At 38.7% G+C, this 20,077-nt stretch overlaps 1 protein-coding gene across 3 annotated transcripts in view; it reads left to right on the top strand.

Annotated features, from left to right (window-relative positions):
- The first annotated feature begins 13,604 nt into the window (after nucleotides 1-13,604).
- LOC148870952 (phosphatidylinositol 4-phosphate 5-kinase 9-like) overlaps nucleotides 13,605-20,077 on the top strand; it is a 29,509-nt gene continuing 23,036 nt past the window's right edge. For 2 of the 3 annotated variants that reach the window (XM_088967948.1, XM_088967950.1), the window contains exon 1: nucleotides 13,606-13,878. The gene's annotated coding sequence lies outside the window, so the exon portion shown is untranslated. Of the gene's footprint in view, nucleotides 13,879-20,077 lie in introns of all 3 variants that reach the window. The other variant, XM_088967951.1, reaches the window with a different exon arrangement.

Raw genomic sequence — 20,077 nt, 5'->3', positions numbered from 1 at the left:
TTATGGTTTCTAAAATGTTTGCAAAAGGGTTTTAATTCCCGGGATCCATATAAGTGGAGAGTGCAACACTGTTCCTTGCAGCCGAGGGAGAGGTCCTCTCTTGTCGGGCAGTGTATAATCATTATGGGCTGAGAGGTTAAGTGTAAGACCATTGAGGATAATACCTGATGGGATAATCTTGCATCTACCCACAGTCCCTGGGTGTTACAAGGTGGCTTGGCCCAGGGACCACTTAGGGTAAGTGTTGGGCCCATAGAGCCCATTTGATGGGTTTCAGGGGGTGCACTGTCTTTAACAGTGTATTCGACCAGGCCTTGTAACAAAGGCTGGGCCGAACCCATGTGGCTGATGTGTAGATCAATGCTTGGGTCCCACGCCATACAAGGAAGCCCAACTGGGCAGCAGTTAGGAAGGTTAAGTGAGCACATAAGCTTAATGGGCCTAAAGCCCATTTCGAACTGGGCTATTAATTTAGTTAATTAAAGGGGCGAATTCTGAGATGGATTAGCAGTTAGGATAGGGTCTTAATCCTATCCACTCAGAGAGTCCAGATCTGAATGTGACTCAGATCTAGAAACCTCCTAATAAGATTAGGATAAAGCTAATCTAATCTGCAGATAAGATAAGGGTTTATCCTTATCATTAGAAGAGAAGGTTGATCCAAATATGATTTGGATAAGCACCTCCTAATGGGATTAGGAGCTGATCTTTTCAAGTTAACAAAAGAAGGAGGGGGTGGCAGCCTTGAGAGAGACCACGAAACACATCAAATCCTCTTTAGTGCTGAAATCAAGAAGAGAGAATTCTGCACCCTGCGAATACTCTCTTGCCGCCTCCCTGCTCTTGCCGCCCTGTTTGCCAGTTCAATCTCCAGCTGTGGGAGAAGTCAAGATTGGATATTGACATCAATTCTTTGAGAAATGATTGAAAAGGAAGCTGTGCTCACGTTCCATCCTGCTGTTTCTTGCGAAGGACAGAGTTCTTGGGGAAGAACACTGCTGATTCTGCTCCATCCTGCACTGCGCCATCTTCAGTGGGAGCAGACTTTGGATCATTCCTTGGGCGTGAACACTTTCGTTGGGAGATATTACTTCTCCGTATCAGGTATCTTTCTCTCTCATTCCTTTTGGTTCAGATCTGGTTCAGTTTAAAGGTTCAAGATTTATCCTTGAAAATATGATTTTCTAAATAGGGAATGTGATTCCCAATTGAAGGGAGAGAAAATTTTTTGAAATTCGCCCCTTATTCCGCAATCTTTGGGCGTCCATGTGATGGATCTCTCAACCCTTCAAATAATTCCAATAAAGAAAGTAGATTGTGATGGTTTAGTCACGTGCATTGAAAAACCCCATAGTGATATTGAAATCCAAATCCTTTTTGAAGCAAGGTTTGAGTGCCAGCCATAAGTCTTCACTTTATAAATTTGATGTAATTTATTGTTTTTCTTTTCTTGCATAAGGTCCAAATGGGACTTTAAAAGAAAAACAAAAAGGGAAGAAGGATCTAAAGGCAATTTATTCGACAATAACAAATTTACATTCTTTTCTCATCAATAGAAATAGTTATAAAGGAAATTTATTTTGTCAATGTCATTAAAATTTTTGAAATCTATACTAATAGTGTAAAAAGATTTTTTTTTTCTTTCAATATTGAAACAATAAATTTATCCAATAAATGAGTATGATAGAAATGTAAATACTTGAATGAATGAGCGTTTAAGCTAGAAAGAATGGGGTTAGACATGAAGTCATATAAAGGAACTTAAGATTAACTCCAATAATAAAAATGACAGTGGATTGAGATGGTCGGTCATGTGCATTAAAAAACCTCATAGTGATGGTGGAACCTAAATCCTCTTTGAAGGAGACATGAAAAAATTTGAGTGCCACATTCCATTAGTCTTGCAGCTTCACAAAAAGTATTTTTGTTTCCATATGATTTATTTACACGTTTGATTTAACTCATTTTATCTTTTTGAGAAAGGCCCAAAAGGCAATTTATTCGACAACAACAAATTAATTTACATCCCTTTCTCATCAAGAATTATCGAGGTAATTTATTTTGTCGATGTCATTAAAGTTTTTGGTACTTATCCTAGTAGTCTTATAAATTCCTTTTTGTCTTTAGATTGGAATAATAAATTTGTCAAAAATAATTGTGACAGAAATCCTAATGCTTGGATGAATGGAAAGTAGATTGAGATGGTTGGGTCACATTCACTAAAAAACCTCAGTGGTGGTGGAATCCGAATCCTTTTTAAAGGAGACAGGGCAAGATTTGAGTGCCACAACCCATTAGTCTGATAGCTTTGTGAAGAAGACCCAAAAGGCAATTTATTCAAAAACAACAAATCTACATCCCTTTCTCTTCAAGAATGATCAAAGTAATTATTTATGTTGTGAAGTCATTAACCAGGTCCAATCCAATCCAATGAATGTTTTGGACGAATTTGGACCGGTCCAATTCAATATCTGGATCGTTCAATCTGTTCAATTTCATTTTGATTTAGATTGGTTTCAACCCAAACCCGGTTCATTGACACATGTTTTTATCTTATATAAATGGACCAGATATTGTCTTAATCCAACCCAATCTAATTTAAATTTGTTACAGACGGACCAGGTCTAATCTAATAAATATTTTGGACTGGATTGGTCCAATCCAATATGTCTTATTGGTCTATCCAATCCGTCCAAATTGATTTTGGACTGGATGGGGTCCAATCCAAAACCGGTCCATTGACACCCTTACTCCTCAGCCTTCAAATTAGAATAATAAATCTGTCTAAAAAATAGGTATGTGCAAATGCTTGGACAGATGGGCGGTAAAATTAGAAAGAACAGCAACAAGATTAGAAATGAGGTCACACGAGGGAACTTAGGAGCATGGTTTTCAAAACCGGACCGGGCTGGATGATCAGATTGGGAAAACTGGAAATCAGTCAGGTGACCGGTTTCATTTTTCCCCAAAATTGGGATTTCTCAAAAAATCGTTGATTTTGGTCAGCAAATCGCTGACCCAATGGTTAACTATTTGAACTGTTAGAACGGTTTTGACATTTTTTTTATTTTTATTTTTTGTCAGAACGATCTGACTGTTCGACCTGGTAATCAGACCCCTGACCGGTTTGGTCTCAGATTCGGTCATTTGCATAAAAGACCATTTACAACACCTATTGGCTATTACAACACCTGTTGCCTATTAATTGTTATTAATTGTAGCAATTAATGGGCAATGTTAAGTACATTAAAATGGGCTTGTATAAGACGGGTTTGAATATCCTCAGATTTATCCATTGTTTCTCAATACTAAAATCTACAAAATGTATATCTATCGAGCAAGCATTGATAGACGAGTTAAAGTATCACATATTTTTCTTTTTCTTTTTTTTTCTTTTCTTTGATAGTTGTAATGTAACTCACATAACAGGTAAAACTAGACAAGAGGATGACATATAATTCACTTTTTCTTTGTCTAGCTGGTTGTGGGCAAGGTTCAAAATATCGATATGTCGGTATAGGCATATTGGACGAATTAATACAGCTTTTGATGTTTTTTTTTTTTTTTTGCAACCAATTCAGGGGGGGCGGTTTAGGACTCCTCCACCCCCTGAACCGGTCAGACTCTGATACACCTACTGTAGGGGCGTATTAGAGGAATCCCGGAATGATATGTATTGGATGATATAGGCCGATATGCATCGATACATTGAACCTTGGTTGCGGGTACATTTTTATGGCCCAAACAAAGCATAGAGATGTATTTTCAAGCCTCCATATAAAGTATTCATAATAAAGTTTTTCTTTGTATTTGCCAAAAAAATGATATAGGCACCTATTATTATTATTATTATTATTATTATTATTATTATTATTATTATTATTATTATTATTATTTTCTTTCGAAGGGTTATACAAAGGGGTAGCCCATCCTCCAAACCCATAAACCCCAACTTAAGTGCAGGTGGAATTCCATCCCAATCTCTGCTATGACCCGAGGAGGCTTTACCAACCAACCAATAGGGTACGTTGTCAATATTGTAGATTGCATCCATAATTTAATAATTGATATAATGTAACCGACCATTTTCAAAAGAAAAAAAAAAAAATGTAACCGACCCAAGGAGGCTTAGATAATGCTGACGATAACTATTGGAAGTAGTAAGAATAAACCAAATTTTCTATTATTTTATTCTCTCTCTTATTCATGAAATTCGCAGAACTTCAATTCTGCATGGTAATGGGCAATAGGCCTCATATATGTGTATTATGTAATGTTAAAAAATTAAAATGATAAATTACAGTCGATAACAAAGCCAAATACTTTCAAAATCCCCCATTCAAGTTTCAGAAAATTTGTCATTTAGTACCGTTATATTATTTTTATTATTTTATTAACATTATATTATTTTAATAACATTTCAAAATCTTAGATAAACTAGGGGCAATTGGCAATGTGCATGGTTTGTTTTCTAAAAACCATGCAACGACCTAAATGGTGAAAATATACCTTAAAAAAAGAACAAAAAAAAAAACTTAAAAAAGGTGAAAATGGTAGAATTTCAGCCAAAATAAATGCACCATTTAAATTATAAAAAAAAATATGATGTCGATAGTACGTATAACATCCGAAACCGAAATTTCGCCAACACCAACACTTAAAACAAATAAAAACGACAGTTAACAAGCATGGAGAGAGAATTTAAAAATTTATCCAACTAACATAAGAAAAGGGGCATGGGGTAAAGCTTGGCCCATAGACAATTAGACATCCCTTTAGGCTTTTCCTTAACATAATCCAGTCTCATATTGGATCTCTCATGATCACATGGAACATAAACCATGGACCACTTGTGGGATAGCAACACCACCACCACAGGTCTACGCTAGTGGGGGCCATTTCTTGGGGCCCGGCCGCCCGGATATCCTCGTTACCCATGAAGGCTGGATGATTGGATTTGGCTGTTTTCTTATTATAGGCACCTAGGGTGAGCTCGGTTCGTAGATGTGTAAAACGGGCTGTGCCCACAGGGCATCCTCGGTCGTACTGTCCTCTCTAAGGATAATTTGGGGGTTAACTAATTATAGCCTAAGCCCGTGTGGGCCCATGGCATGCTGTGGGCCTAGGCTGAGAAGACTGTAAGCCGTGTCGGGCTAGGCCATAGGCCGGGCCTTGGGCATGGGCTGAACTGGGCCAAACTTACATTATTTATTTAATTTTTATTTCTTTGCCAAGTAAAACTAAAATATTTAACTTCCCTTTGGGAACTATTTGAAAAAAAAAAGAAATTTAACAAAGAAATGAAAAAAAAAATACTTAACCAAATAAGAAGTTAAAGAGACAAAGACTTTTATTTCATTTAAATTTGAATGATACTAAGTATATAATGGTTGGATGAATGAAATATGAAAAATAGAAAATGAAATAAATTAATAAAATATAAAAAAATACAATACAATTACAAATTGAAAATAAAAAATTACGTTATTAAAAAATATCAGATAAATCAAATAAAATTAAAACAAAATTTACAATAATTTAAAAAAAATGCTATACAACTATTAAGTATACAAAAATATTATCGTCACCATTTTCTCCCATTGTTCTTGACTTTGATCATTGTAGAAATTGAAAATGGTGGGGGGGGGGTAGGGCTATTTATAGGAATTGAAAATAATTCAATTGCCCAAAATACCCTAAAAATAGTCGTTTTTTAGTTGTTGGGAAGGGTATTTTGGTCATTATAAAGTTATTTATCATTTTACCTAAAATGCCCACTCAAACTAGTTGTTATATAATTGTGAGGGGTATTTATGTCATTCTTTCTCCTCCTAAAACCAAAATACATAAATACCCCCTATATAGCTGTTTATAGTTGTTATGGGGTATTTCTGTAAAAAAACCACCCAAAAAGCTGAAACTAACTGTTGAGGGGTCCCCAATAGCTAGTTCATCAAGTGGGTTATAATCGCTACGGGCCATTGTGCCGTGCCGGGCCGTGGGGGGCACAACCCGATTTACAGGGCCTAGCCATGAAACCTGTACTTTTTTTACTCTCCCCCTTCGGAAAAAAGATGTTCTTTAAAAATTTGATTTTTAATAAATATAATATATAGTTTAAAACTTATGTTATCACTATTGGTTAAATTGGATAACTTAATATGTATAATATATGGTTAAAAACTTATAAATTAAATTTAAATTTTGCAATTATTACCTTTTACACTACTTATTGTAAATATTCAAATATTAAAATGAAAACAAATGATCAAATCACTTAAGTAACTCAATGTTCAAGTGAGATCATGACCTTTGTACAAATCTTCACATCCCCAAAAGTATTCTAGGGCTTATTTCAAGGCAAGTTCCAACAAGGTCGATTTCACCAAGGCCAATCAAGGTCGGTTTATTCTGTTTAGGTAGGGTAAACCCCTAGACCCTCGAACTGGCTTGGGTGGGGGTTGGTTGATTCTTGAAACTAGACCCTGCCTTGTAATAGATTAGGTAGGGTCGGTTTAAGTCGGATCAAGGTTATTTCCATTCGATTTTTGACTTTAGGTAGGGAAAGTACAAACCAAATATAGCCTTAGTGCCTGAATTTTCAAACGTGCCCATTTAAGTCTTATTGGGTTTTTTAAAAAAAGTGCCTAACTCTGGAACTGATGTTACAGGATAAAATTATGAAAATGCCCATATTCTGATTTTTGACTTCTTTCATTATTTATCTTTCTTCTATAACATAGTAAGCATTCGGAAGTGAAACTACCTCTAATGAACATGGAGGTAGCCATAGTGAGCTTCTCTTCTCGCTTCTAGGGCGAGAGTTTCTTCTTGTATCTCTCTCTTCCGCTCTATATCCCTCGCTCTCTTGTTTCTCTGTGGGCTTCTCTGGGGTTTTCTCCTGCCTTCTGTGCTTCACCCATTTGTTCTTTTGTGCAATTGCCGTAAATGGAGGAAGAAGCAGATCTTTGTAGAACTGATGATGAATTCATTAACTTCTTTGAGGAGCAACTTAACCCAAGTGCTCAGGAAGTCAAAGCAAGACAAGAGGACATCTCGAAAGATCATGACTGGAATAGATCCTTGGTGATCCGTGTTCTTACAAATAAATCGGTGAGACTTTCGGGATTGCACGAATGCCTTACGCTGATTTGGAATTTGAAGGAACCTAATGCGGTTGTCAAGTTTTGCATGGACTCTTTTCTCGTCAAGTTTCCTTCTAGGGTTGAGAGAGATGTGGTTGTGGAGAACGGCCCCTGGTCTTACAATGATGATTTCATTATAATGGAGCCATGCATCCCAAATCTCCACACTCATACAAACTTGACAAGGTTGACGTGTGGGTTCACCTCTACGGTCTTCCAGTGGAATACTTGACTGTAGAAACGGTTATGTCCATCGGGAAAGAATTAGGCAAACTTCATATGCCAAAGAATGGATAGAATAAAAAATGGAGTGAGTTCATAAGATTGAAGGTGTCCATGAATGTTTATAGTCCGTTGGTGGCGGAAGTTCCCTACAAACTACTGGACGACGATCGGATTCGGGTCACTGTGAAGTATGAAAGAATTCCCATATTCTGTTTTCTGTGTGACCGTCTGGGTCACTCATTGGAGAATTGCAGCTTCAAAGCAAGAATCCTCAACAGAATCGAATCCTGCACGTGTGAGGAGACCAAGAAGAAACTCAATGAGCTACTATTGCCCGAATACGAGGAGAGCATCCGAGTTTTAACGTTGAAAAAGTCAGAACAGAGGAAGAGGGTGGTGCAACAGTCTGTCTCTGAAACGGGAGGAGATGCGGAGGAAGATGAAGTGGAAGCTGTCACCGATCCGCCGGATCTCCGGGCGGAGTCTGTACAGACCCCAATCCAAGCCAGATCGGCTGAGGGTGTGGAAGATGAAAAGGTAGGGGCTATTTTGGAAGAAGAGGTTAATGAGGAGGTGCGCATGGTCGTTGATCCCACTGCTTAGGACGTGGGGAAGACAAATGATAATTACTTCAAAGGTATTAATTTGAGCGTGGATGCTGAGGAGACGTTGGAGTTAAACGTTTCAGCTCCCCTCCCTTTCACTATTCATAAGGTAAGTGATAATAACTTGGTTGTGGGCCTGGACCCTACACAGAAAAGAAAACGGATTGGTGAAGTTAATGAGCCCATGGGACCTTATGTTGCTGATCCGATTGGGGTGCCTGGAAGACTTAAGAAAAAAAGCCAGACTAAAGTCTGGGCCCTCCAGTTAAATTCCATCAACCATTTCTAGCTTTTCTGAGGCTAAGGTGGCGAGCTCGAATGCGCCACCACAGGAGCCATGATAGCCTTTGCATGGAATTTCCGGGAAGGGGGGAGCAGACCAGCAATTCGACATTTAATTAACCTCCTCAGATCGGTTAATTCGAACCTGTTCTTCATTTCTGAAACTAGGTGCAGTGAATCAAAATCCAGTAAACTTCTGAAACGTTTTCATCAATACCAATTTTTTATTGCAAGTTCTATTGGTCAATCTAAAGGTCTTTGGGTGGAATGGCAAAAGAATATTAAGGCTGAAGTTGTGTCTTCCAATTCCAATATTATTCGTGTCTGTATTAATGGTTTTCCTATTAATACAAGATGGCATTTCATTTGTGTGTATGGGCATCCTGTTAAAGAATTTCGCCAGAATGTTTGGGTGCAATTGGAACTGTTGTGTTCTAATCTCAGTGAGCCTTTCCTAGTTTTGGGGGATTTTAACTCAATTCGTAAGTAAGCAAGAGGAAAAGTATGGGGGTTTGCCTTCGGATCGTGTGCAAATGCGCAGATTCAATGAGATGATCTCGAAATGCGGCCTAATTGATCTTGGATTTCAGGGGCCTAAGTTCACTTGGACCAATGGGAGGGATGGTCACGAACTTGTTATGGAACAGATTGACAGAGTTATGTGCTCTTCTCAATGGCTTCGGAATTTCCCAGATTCTGTAGTGAAACACCATATGGTGGCAAGAAGCGATCACTTACCAGTTGTTTTGTATACTAACCCCTTGCAAGGCACTAGAAGGAAGCAATTTCATTTGGATGAAAGAGGCGGGGTTCAATCTTGAGCTGGGTAGAATGTGGAATGAGTGCAACGGTAACTTTCTGCAAAAATGTCGTCATGCTTTTGCAAATTCAAGGTGGCCAAGTGGGGCAGGGGTAAGGTTGGTAATTTGAGGCAGAGAATCAGACATATAGAACATAAATTATTGAACTTTCGAATGAAGGCGCCTTCAAAAAGCAACCAGCTGGATGAAGTCAATTTAAGAATGGAACTCAATCAACTCCTTGAAACTGAGGAGCCGTTTTGGAAGCAGAGACCTAGGGCTGATTGGCTGCGAGAGGGTGATCGAAACACTGCTTATTTTCATATCCAGGCTACCAACCGGAGGCAGAAGAACACAATACATGGGCTGTTTTTTGCTCCAGGTTTTTGGATTTCTGATCCGACTGAAATGACGAAATTTGTAAGTGACCACTTCAGTGGTTTATTTTCATCTTATAACCCGGATATGAATTCTCTGCCTTTCGATATTCTGCCTTCACAGATTAATGCAGATATTAATGAGTCCTTGTGCCGTACTCTGAGCGATGAAGAAGTCAACTCTGCGCTCTTTAGCCTTGGGTCCCTAAAAGCGCTGGGTCCAGATGGTATTCCTACTCTTTTCTATCAAAAGTGCTGGGCTGAAATTGGCAGGGAGTTCATGACATATATTAAGGAGCTCTCCCAGAATCCTAATAGGATTGGTGAAGTGAACGATACCATCATTTGCCTCATTCCAAAAAGCGAGAAGGCTGAATCTATGGGTGATCTCAGGCCAATTGGTTTGATGAATGTCCAATACAAGGTGATAGCCAAAATCATTGTAAACAGGCTAAAACCGTTGATGGATCACTTACTTTCGCCTTTCCAGAATGCTTTTACACCTGGCCGTTGTATCCATGATAACCACATTATTGCTGCAGAAGCTATTCATAGTTTAAAGAGCATGAAGGGTAGAACGGGCTGCTTTGCTTTGAAATTGGATCTCTCCAAAGCATACGATAGGATGGAATGGAATTCTATCGATTGGGCTCTCAGTCAACAGGGTTTTTTATCGTCTTTTTGAAGCATTATCCGGGGCTGTATCTCCACTACAAATCTCTCTAAATGGAGGTTTAGGTCCGATAATCCGGCCGGGGAGGGGGCTAAGACAAGGCTGCCCTCTCTCTCTCTCTCTCTTTATCTCTCTCTCTCCTTATCTGTTCAATCTCTGTATTGATGTCCTCTCCAGAATGTTGGTGCATCAGTTGGAGCTCGGTCAAATTAAGGGTCTCAACTTTAGTAGGGGTTCTTGCAAGGTAAATCATCTCCTCTTTGCCGACGACATTTTGATATTTGGTCAAAGTAACCCCCAAGAAATAAGTTGTATCAAAGAGACAATAGATTCCTTCTGTCGCTTCTCGGGCCAAAGAGTTAATTTTGGAAAATCATCAATTTTATTTAGTAAAAACTCATCGTAGGCTGAGATCCCTGCTTGCAGGTGTTCTTGGCGTGCAGTTTATGAAACCAAAGGACAAATATTTTTTTTTTTTTGGGGGGGGGGTTCTGCTGTTAAATGCAAGAAGGAGAGTCTTAGAAATTCTTGGTGGATAAGATCCAATCTAAGCTGCACAGATGGAAGGCGAACTGCCTCTCTCATGCTGGAAGGGAGGTTCTCATTAAGTCAACAATCAACGCCATCCGGGCATTCCATATGGCAATAAATAAACTCCCTATTGGCATTTGCAATCAGATCTCAAAGCTTGGTAGGGACTTTTGGTGGGGGAGCACAGGCGAACAAAGTGTTTTTTATCTGAAAGCTTGGAACTCTTTCTTAAAGCCCAAGGCCATTGGTGAGCTAGGCTTCAAAGAATTGGAGGTGAAGAATTCTGCAATGTTGATGAGACTTGCTTGGAGATTCCTTACTGAGAAACAAAAACTATGGGCCCGGGTTCTTACTGCAAAATACTTAAAGAATAATAAGTCTTTTTGGGCGGCCAAGAACCACAACCACTCATCGTTCATTTGGGGTGCTATGCTGGAGTGTAGACAAAGCTTGTTGGGGGGGTGTAGAATTCTGATTGGGGATGGGTGGAGCGTCAGAATTTTTTAAGATCCTTGGCTTGACAGACCCATCTCTGCTCATGCACAGTCTGTCCCGACCTTGGGGGTGAAAAGGGTTGCTGAACTCATTGATCCATCTACTAGCCGTTGGTGCTCTTCTAAGATTCAAGCTCTTTTTGATGCTGATACTATGGAAGCTATTCTTCGTACTCCCCTCTCATTGAACCCAGCTTTCGCTTGTGACAGATGGGTTTGGACACACTCTCCTAAAGGTCAGCTCACTTGTTCATCAGCATATCGCTTTCTATGTGGAGAGGAGGCGTGTTCCTCTAATAGTGGCTGGGCTTTCCCTGATGTCTCTTGGAAAGAATGGAGCTGTAGTAAGTTACCTCCTCGAGTTCTCATTTTTCTTTGGAGATGTTTGAACCATTGCTTACCAACCAGCACTGTCATGGCTAAACATGCTCCTAAATTGGACGAGATATGTTTTCTATGTGGTTTGGAGCCGGAAACAATAAATAATCGTTTTCTTCTTTGTCCCACCATGGTTTGGTTCTGTTTTGGGCTCAAAAATGGACTTTGGGCAAGTCAGGGGGTTGGGTGGGTGGTTGTCGTTGCTGTGGAAAAATAATGACGAATCCATATTCAGCTTTGGGGCCATCTTAATGTGGAATGCTTGGAAGGCCAAATGCAAGTCCCTTATATGTGGGGATCCATTTATTCCTGAAAGTATTATCAATAGGGCTTTGGCCCAGTATGCTGAACTTGCCAAGCCAGAGGAAGCTGGTCCGGCCTCAAATCCACCCATCACCTGGATGCCTCCTTCGACAACCCAGATTAAAATTAATTTTGACGGGGCTTCCAATGATTTTCAATCAGGCCTTGGTGTTGTCTTTCGAAATCATAAAGGAGAATTTTGCTTGGGCCGGGCTGTTAATGTGCCTCGTAATCACCCAGAAGTTGTGGAAGCTTTGGCAGTTAGGGAGGGTTTATTGCTAGCTATTGACGAAGGAATTAGGTCAATCTGGATGAAGGAGCAGATTGTTAACTTCCTGTTGGACCAACCTCTAGAGGTCCCTTGTAGGCTGCATCATATCATGTTTTGGCCGATTGCAGGAAGTTGCTGCTCGAGTTTGATCAGTTCCATATCTCCTTCGTTCATCGTACGGGTAATTCTGTTGCTCACTGTATGGCGAAACATGCTTGTACTATTTCCAGACCAAATACCTGGTCTATTTTTCCGCCATTTCTTGCACCTGTATTGTTGAAAGATTTAAATCAATGAAATTGCCTTCGGGCTTATAAAAAAAAAAAACATGGACATCCGAAGTCTAAGATGAACAATAAAAAAAGGAATTAGAACATGGACATTTTCGTAATTTTAGTCTTCAAATAATGTCAATTTATTGGAGTTGGTGGGTCATATTGAAAAGAAAAAAAAACTGCATTTGTGTTTCATTGTTAGCTGGTCTCATAAAAAAGAACTATTCTCAAGCGGTTTATTTATTTAGTATTTAGTGTCACACACCATGCATTAATATTTAATGTTGGAGCAAACCAGCTAATATACCAACAAGTCACCCTTGATTGATAAGCAATTCATTTACTTGAATATTCTCCTTAGACTTGAATAAATTACTTTTTTTTTGTCCTTGAAAATTATAAATTCAATGAATAAAATGGTTATTGCATAACTTTATCTAGAAATGAAAAAACTATGGATATCGCGATAAGTATTTATTTGAAAACACTTGATCAGATAGCATTTGCCCAAATACATGGCTCATTGAAAAAAGGAATGAAGAACTTTTTATTTATTTTTGATATTCAGTGTCATGCACCATTATTAACTTTTCTTGTAGGATTCGATTTCACATTAATGCTGAAAAAAACCTGCTAAGATGAATCAGGACTTTTTGCCTAAGTTTATCCATATAACATCGGTCATACATGAGAACATTTCATCCTCCTATTTAATATTATACACAGAAAAATGTTCCCTACACAAAAATAATGTGTTGTGGGTACACATGGGATCAGAAGATCTGAAGTCGAATTCTTCCGCAAAGACACCAACGAGCCAGCATTCGGTTCCTTAAGTAACAAAGACTTAAATTTATATTTTTAAAAGTTAAAATAATACTAAAAATTGACAAATTTGAAAGTTCAGCCACCCAAAGCATGCGGTTACTGCTATTTACCTTAAAACATGAATAATATTAGCATACTAAAAGTCTTACGTGAGATCTAGACTTAGACGGGACCTACAATGTTAGGGAAGGGGGAACCTCATTTAATATGGTAGACTTTGATTATTATATCAAATCCCATAAAAAAAGATCAGTGGGGACATACGTCTCAATCACGCCACATCATCCCATGTCAAACCTGGAGTTCTAAGATATAGGTTGTACGTGAGGAACAGGGGATCGGTAAGTAACGTATATTTTAATTAGTATTTATTTATTTAATGATTTCCAGAATTTTATAATGCAAGATATCGGTGAAAAAAGTAGAAGGATATCGAGATTTTAATTGAATTTCTGTGTTCTGTTTTGTATTTCTGAAGCTGGTTGTAGTCCATTCACTTCACATCGCTCTTATTTTTTTATTCTCTTTTTTTGCTTTTTGTTTTCTATATCCACCAATGACCTTAACGAACCTGAAATTCAACTACAAGCACTGTCACCGCCACTGCCACCATTAACAACCACCAACTATTACGTTTTCCAATTACTGTCTGTGGTGGTGCAGGTTTTCTTCATCTGGCTCTTCACTCAAGGTAGTATTGACTTTCTTTTTTTCTCTTATTTTTTCCTTATTTTGATCTTTGAATGCAACTCTGATTTGCAAGAACCTGAAGAATTTAAGCTTGGAGTTATCATTGTTGAGATTGTTCGAAGATTTTGTGTGTTTGGAGTTTTTTTTTTTTTTTTTTTTTTTCTGGTTGAGTGATTGTTTGGAGCTTATAGTTAACTGGAAATGATGATTGTGTTAAGTTTAAATGGAATGGAAGAGAAAAAAGAGAGAAAAGTGATTAACTGATTTTGTAGTTAAAGTCAAACAGAGTCCGTGCTTAATCTGATTGAAGATTGATGCTACGTGAATTTTCTGAAATATATCAATCAAGTTAGTTTAATGAAATGTGATATTGTCAAATAAAGTCTACCTATGTGCTTATGGTGTTCCCATTCTCCTTGACGATCAATAATTTTTAAAGGTTTTTATCACAATTTATGCACGGAAATAGCCCCTGCTTCTCTATAACTTTCGAATTGAAGTTTTCCATTGGCTTGAAAGTTTTTCTGTTTTGGATTTCTTACTTCTCTGATTTCATGCCTTTTTCATCTCTTACTCTTTTACTCCCCATTGTTCACCTATTGGCATCATGAACTTTACCAAATTTTCAGTCTATAGGACAATGGCAAACTACTTTTTTATTGTGCTCCATTGTTTTAGTTCCAACGTGCATGTCGATATGGTCTTGTTCATTTTGTATTTGGTTATTTCTTCTCAGTTATGATGGTGTAACTTCATATCTTGTGCCAGTGGGATGCATAATAAATAAACAGAAAGCCCAAGGCTTATCTGTAATTAACTGTTTTTTCTGCAAACCAATGCCAGGCTGCTTTTTTTTTTTTTTTTTATAATTTCCAGACTGCTATTAACTACTTGAATAATGTAGACCTGGATTTTCTGTAGTGTTTGGATGAAACCCTTTTGGCATGGGGAGCCAAAACATGATCATATGGTCAAATGAGATGGCAGGTCATAATGTAATTTCTGTGGAGACTATCTGGTTCAAGAAGAATTGAAATTCCTACAATCTACTTGTAATCTAATAGAGCACCCAAGTAACATCTTGGTGAAAACTTGAAGGATGCAATTATGTAAAGTCTCTATAGCCACGGCATTACATGGTGGGCCAAAATAAAATGAATAGAGGTTAGGGGGAAGGCCCTGTTGGTTTCTTCTGAACCAGGATAACCTTTGGTAATAAAAATTACTTTTATGCATTGTTGTTGGACCGAGTCCACTTGGGTCTTTTCGAACTTGTTGCATAATCAGGAAAATATAAGATCCATGGTCCTCTGGATCAAATGATGAAAAGAAGCTTTGAAATCCACAATTGTAGCTTTTAGGTAAAGACGATTAGACTTTGGCTATGTACTAGCACACAAAGTGATGGAGCTTCACCACTGTGATTCAACAGGAACCCACCAACATTTCCATAAATATTAAAACATTCCATTGTTTTTAGCATCCAATCCTGGAAGTAAGGGTGACAAAAGAGGTCCTTCGCCCTCCTGTCTCTTTGTGTAGTTCTAGTGCCTTAACCATTGAAGAATGTCCACATGACTACATGGCAAGAGTACACAATAGTGAGTTTCAAAAGAAAAAAGAGAATGGTTTTCGCTCTATGGATTTGAATATGACATTGTCAAAAATTCTGTATTTGTCTTGGAGCACCCACCCAATAGTTTATATTGTCATGTGAAGTAGTTGCTGGAATTAAAGGATGGCTTTCTCTTTTTCAGCTCCAGCCATGGAAAACAACTATCAATTTACATTTCACAGGTTTAAGAATTCTGGAGCACATTTTATATATGTAATCATATAATAAGAATTAAACTTGATTCCATGATTGTGTATCATGCACACTCTTGAAAAGAAGAGAATAAGAGAAGTCATATTAGAATTCTGTTTCACTTTTTTCACTGTAAGAATATCTTGCCTATCTAGATCTTCTATGCACAACCAGTCAAACTATAAATCTGAACTGAGATAGATTAACCACACAAGCTTGACCATTCAACTACACCTTGATGTCTCAAAGTTCTCGAGGTTGGAGCAAAAATTATAGGTACACTTTATTGGTGTCTAAACCACTTGAACAAAAACTTAACATGGCCCGTTAATGAGATGTTCACATGGTTCAGTAGTTTTGAAATAGATTGATATTGGCTCCTACCAACAATTGTGCTACAACTGACTAACTTTGTCCTTGGGGCATAATCCAGGATCACATCTCAACTTGTTATCCAATTGGTCATGCAAACAACCTAGGGTTTTTCTCTCTCAATTTTTGTTGGGGACATATAGGGTGTTTTACTCTGTAGTGTAGTTATCATTTTTTTGAATTGCATGTGGAGTATGGGAAACATTGTAGTTCCAATCTATGAAGTGAGTGATCTTCTTGATGGTGTCATGCCATGCATATTGGAGGGTGTAATAGCCACCTGAGTGTTAGTTTCCCTCAGTATTTGTAATGTAGTCTGAGCATATTAAACTGTGTGATTCTAGTATCTCCAACCACCATCGAGCATTTCATGAATGAAACACCTACTTAACGTTTGAGGTTATTTTCTATTGCCATTAAAAACTTACTTAGGTTATTGTGTTATTGGGGAAACTGAGGACACCAGGCAGCATATGTGCTTGGTGAGAGCCTCAGCATCTTCAGAATAACTACTAGTTATTGCCCAATAGCTGATCCCTTGATTTCTTATTTGGAGGTGAACATCCATTCTTTGCACTCCTGTTACTTGTTATTAAGACTACTTTGACTATATCATTCATTTCAATATCTAATTTGATTAAACCATGTTGTAAATCACTTTACTTGTTAAATCAGTTTTCTGTATGGGATTGCAGACTTTGCTTATTTTGTGTAAATGTTTAATTATCAAATAGACAAAGGTGAGCAAAATGGAGGGGTGCATCTAGAGTATTATGTGATAGGCGAATACCACTTAAGTTAGAAGGAAAATTCTATAAAATAGTTGTAAAGCCAGCAGTTCTGTTTGTATAAGTTGTGGGAAGTCAAGAAACAAAATGTCCAAAAAATGACTGGCAGGAATGCATATGCTGAGATTGGTGAATGAAAAATATAAAGGATAGGGTTAGAAATGAAGTCATTCAAAGAACCTCGGTGTAGCTCCAATAGGTTATAAAATGAAAGAAAGTAGACTAAGATGGTTCGATCATGTGCACAGAAGACCATCTACAACACACGGAAGAAGTGATCTGTTGCAAATTGAAGGGGTTAGAAGGAATAGGGGCAGACCAGATAGGACATGGGTTAAAGTAGTAAGAAATGATATAATCACTCATAATTTAACAATAGACATGGCACTAAACAGAGGGGAATGACGAAACAGGATTTATATAGCTGACCCCATATGGTTGGGACAAGGCTTAGATAATGATGATGAAATGACGATCTGATACTCCATGCTGGTTTTGCCAAAAATATTTTGTAGTTTGTAGCAAGGAAAAGCATAGTAAAGTATTAGTTATTGCTACAGTAGTTTGAACCAGGAGAAGAGCAGAAGACAGTCGAACATGATAGCCTAAACCCTATTAGTCGACCCTAATATGGATTAGCCTCTAATTAGTAGTACAAAGACTAAACTGCCCCCACTTAAGTATGGGATAGGAAGTCTCTATTAAAACTACCACATAAGCACATAACTTAATAGAAATAAAATGACTAATCTACCCTTATTCGGCTAGCTCTAAATTCACATGTAGTGTGTGCCATGGCTCTGTATTCAGCTTCAGCACTGCTCATTGCCACAACCGTTTACTTCTTATTCTTCCATGTCACAAGATTTCCTCCAAGAAATGTGCAGTAACCTGTAGTAGATCTTCTATCAGGCACAGAGCCTGCCCAATCTGCATCTGTATACCCAATTACTTTAAGTCTTCCTCTTGGTTTGTACAATAACCCATGACCTGGAGCTCCCTTCAGGTACGTTACAATTCTAAGAACTGCATCCCAGTGAGGTATCCAAGGGTTCTGCATAAATTGGCTCACCACACTGACTACAAAGGAGATGTCTGGTCTCGTGATAGTCAAATAGTTCAACTTCCCCACTAACCATCTATGCCTTCCAAGATCATCAAATATTTCCCCTATATCACTACTCAACTTAGCATTTGGCTCTGTTAGGTACTGCCTAACTCAGGGACTCTTTTGAGGGAGCTTGCCTCTTGAATGAGAGAGAGAGAGAGAGAGATTGTATACCCAAATCGATAATCCCCTCCTAGCTTCCTTTCCTTATTTATATACTGTTGTTACAATTCTATTATACCAGCCTCTCCACTTGTCCAGTTTGTTAGTTAGTTTGTTTTAGTGGTTGGCTGTTAGTTACATTCTTTAAAGGCTGGCGTGGCCTTTTCTTTAACACTTGTATTCCCTTTATTTGTGTCTCAACAGTCCCTCCTCCCTTGAAAGCGACCTTGCCCTCAAGGTCAAGATGTGGAAATCTATTCTATAATTCCAAGTAAGGTTCCCAAGTTGCATCCTCAATTTGGAGACCTGACCATACCACCAATGCCTCTGGTTCGATGTGATTCCCTTTGCGTATCCACTTGAAATCTGTTATCTGGGTGGGCTCAGTTTGAACTTGGCCATCTTCGGAGAATGATGGGAGGGTGGTTGTTGTTATTGCTCCTGTTTTTGGCCATTTCTTCAATAGGGATACATGGAATACCAGGTGCAATTTTGATGTTGTTTGGAGGTCAAGCCTGTATGCCACCGGCCCAATGCGTTTCACAATCCGAAATGGGCCGAAGTACCTAGGGCTCAGTTTGTTCCACCTGTGGCCTGCTACTGAAACTTGCTTGTATGGTTGTAATTTAAGGAAGACTTGCTCCCCAATCTGGTGCTGGACAGGCCTATGCCTTCTGTTGTAGGAGTCTGCCATCCATTGTTGGGCTCGATGGAGGTGGGATTTGAGATCTTGTAACACCCTATCTCGCTAGAGGAGTTGGTCTTCTACTGCTGCTACTGTTGTAAACCCTTTCTCATATGGGAGTAGGGGAGGTGGATCTTGTCAATATAGAGCCCGGAAGGGAGTCATTCCTGCTGCACTATGATACGTGGTATTGTACCACCATTCTGCCCAATGAAGCCACTTGAGCCACTGATGTGGCCTCTCCCCTGCATAGCACCTTAGATAGGTTTCCAAACTCCGGTTTACCACCTCAGTCTGCCCATCTGTTTGAGGGTGGTAGCTGGTAGATTTGAAGAGTTTCACTCCCTGTAGGCGAAAAAGTTTTTCCTAGAAACGACTCATAAAAATAGGGTCGCAGTCTGAGACAATAGAGAATTGTGAAGTATCTAAAAGGGGCCCCGAGTCACGGTTTGATATACAAGAATGGGGGAAAAGTTGAAATAGAAGGGTATTCTGATGCTGATTGGGCCAGTTCTATGTCTGATAGGCGGTCTACTACAGGCTATTGCACGTTTCTGGGAGGTAACCTGGTGACATGGAAAAGTAAGAACCAGAAGGTTGTGGCAAGAAGCAGTGCAGAAGCAGAATATAGGGCTATGGCGCATACTGCTTGTGAATTAGTGTGGCTAAGGAACCTTCTACAGGAAGTAGGGTACAACATTAACACTCCAATGAAGCTCTATTGTGATAATCAAGCTGCAATTCATATCTCCTCTAATCCAGTGTTTCATTAAAAAACCAAGCACATTGAGGTTGACTGTCACTTTGTGAGGGAGAAGGTGCTGAATGGAGAACTAGACACTACACATGTTAATATAGGAAATCAGTGGGCTGACTTATTTACAAAAGGCTTGAGTCGGGGAAGAGTGGACTACATATGTAACAAGCTGGGAGTATATGATATATACTCACCAGCTTGAGGGGGAGTGTTAGCGTAGGGGTATTTCTGTCTTTATACCTTGATTGATGTTGCTGATCTGTAATGTTGTGTTGAAACATGTGCTCTTAACTTAAGTAAGGGCACATAGGTCTTTTCAGTTATGTTTTAATAATAATATAAATACTTACTGGCCGACCGGGAGAAGTCAAGTTGACTCTTTCAGTTCGAACCAGCATTCTCTCTTCTATCTTTCTCTCTCTCTCTTTCTTTATCACTTTTTCTTCTTCTACATAACTGAACTCAGTCAGGCCGAACTCTAAGGCAAACCTGAATTATAACAGAGTTCATTTCTGAGGTTC

Source organism: Nelumbo lutea, chromosome 2, assembly GCF_056320005.1.
Source record: "Nelumbo lutea isolate HS-2025 chromosome 2, American lotus-T2T, whole genome shotgun sequence".
Lineage (NCBI taxonomy): Eukaryota > Viridiplantae > Streptophyta > Magnoliopsida > Proteales > Nelumbonaceae > Nelumbo > Nelumbo lutea.
This window is presented reverse-complemented; position numbering and strand designations above follow the sequence as displayed.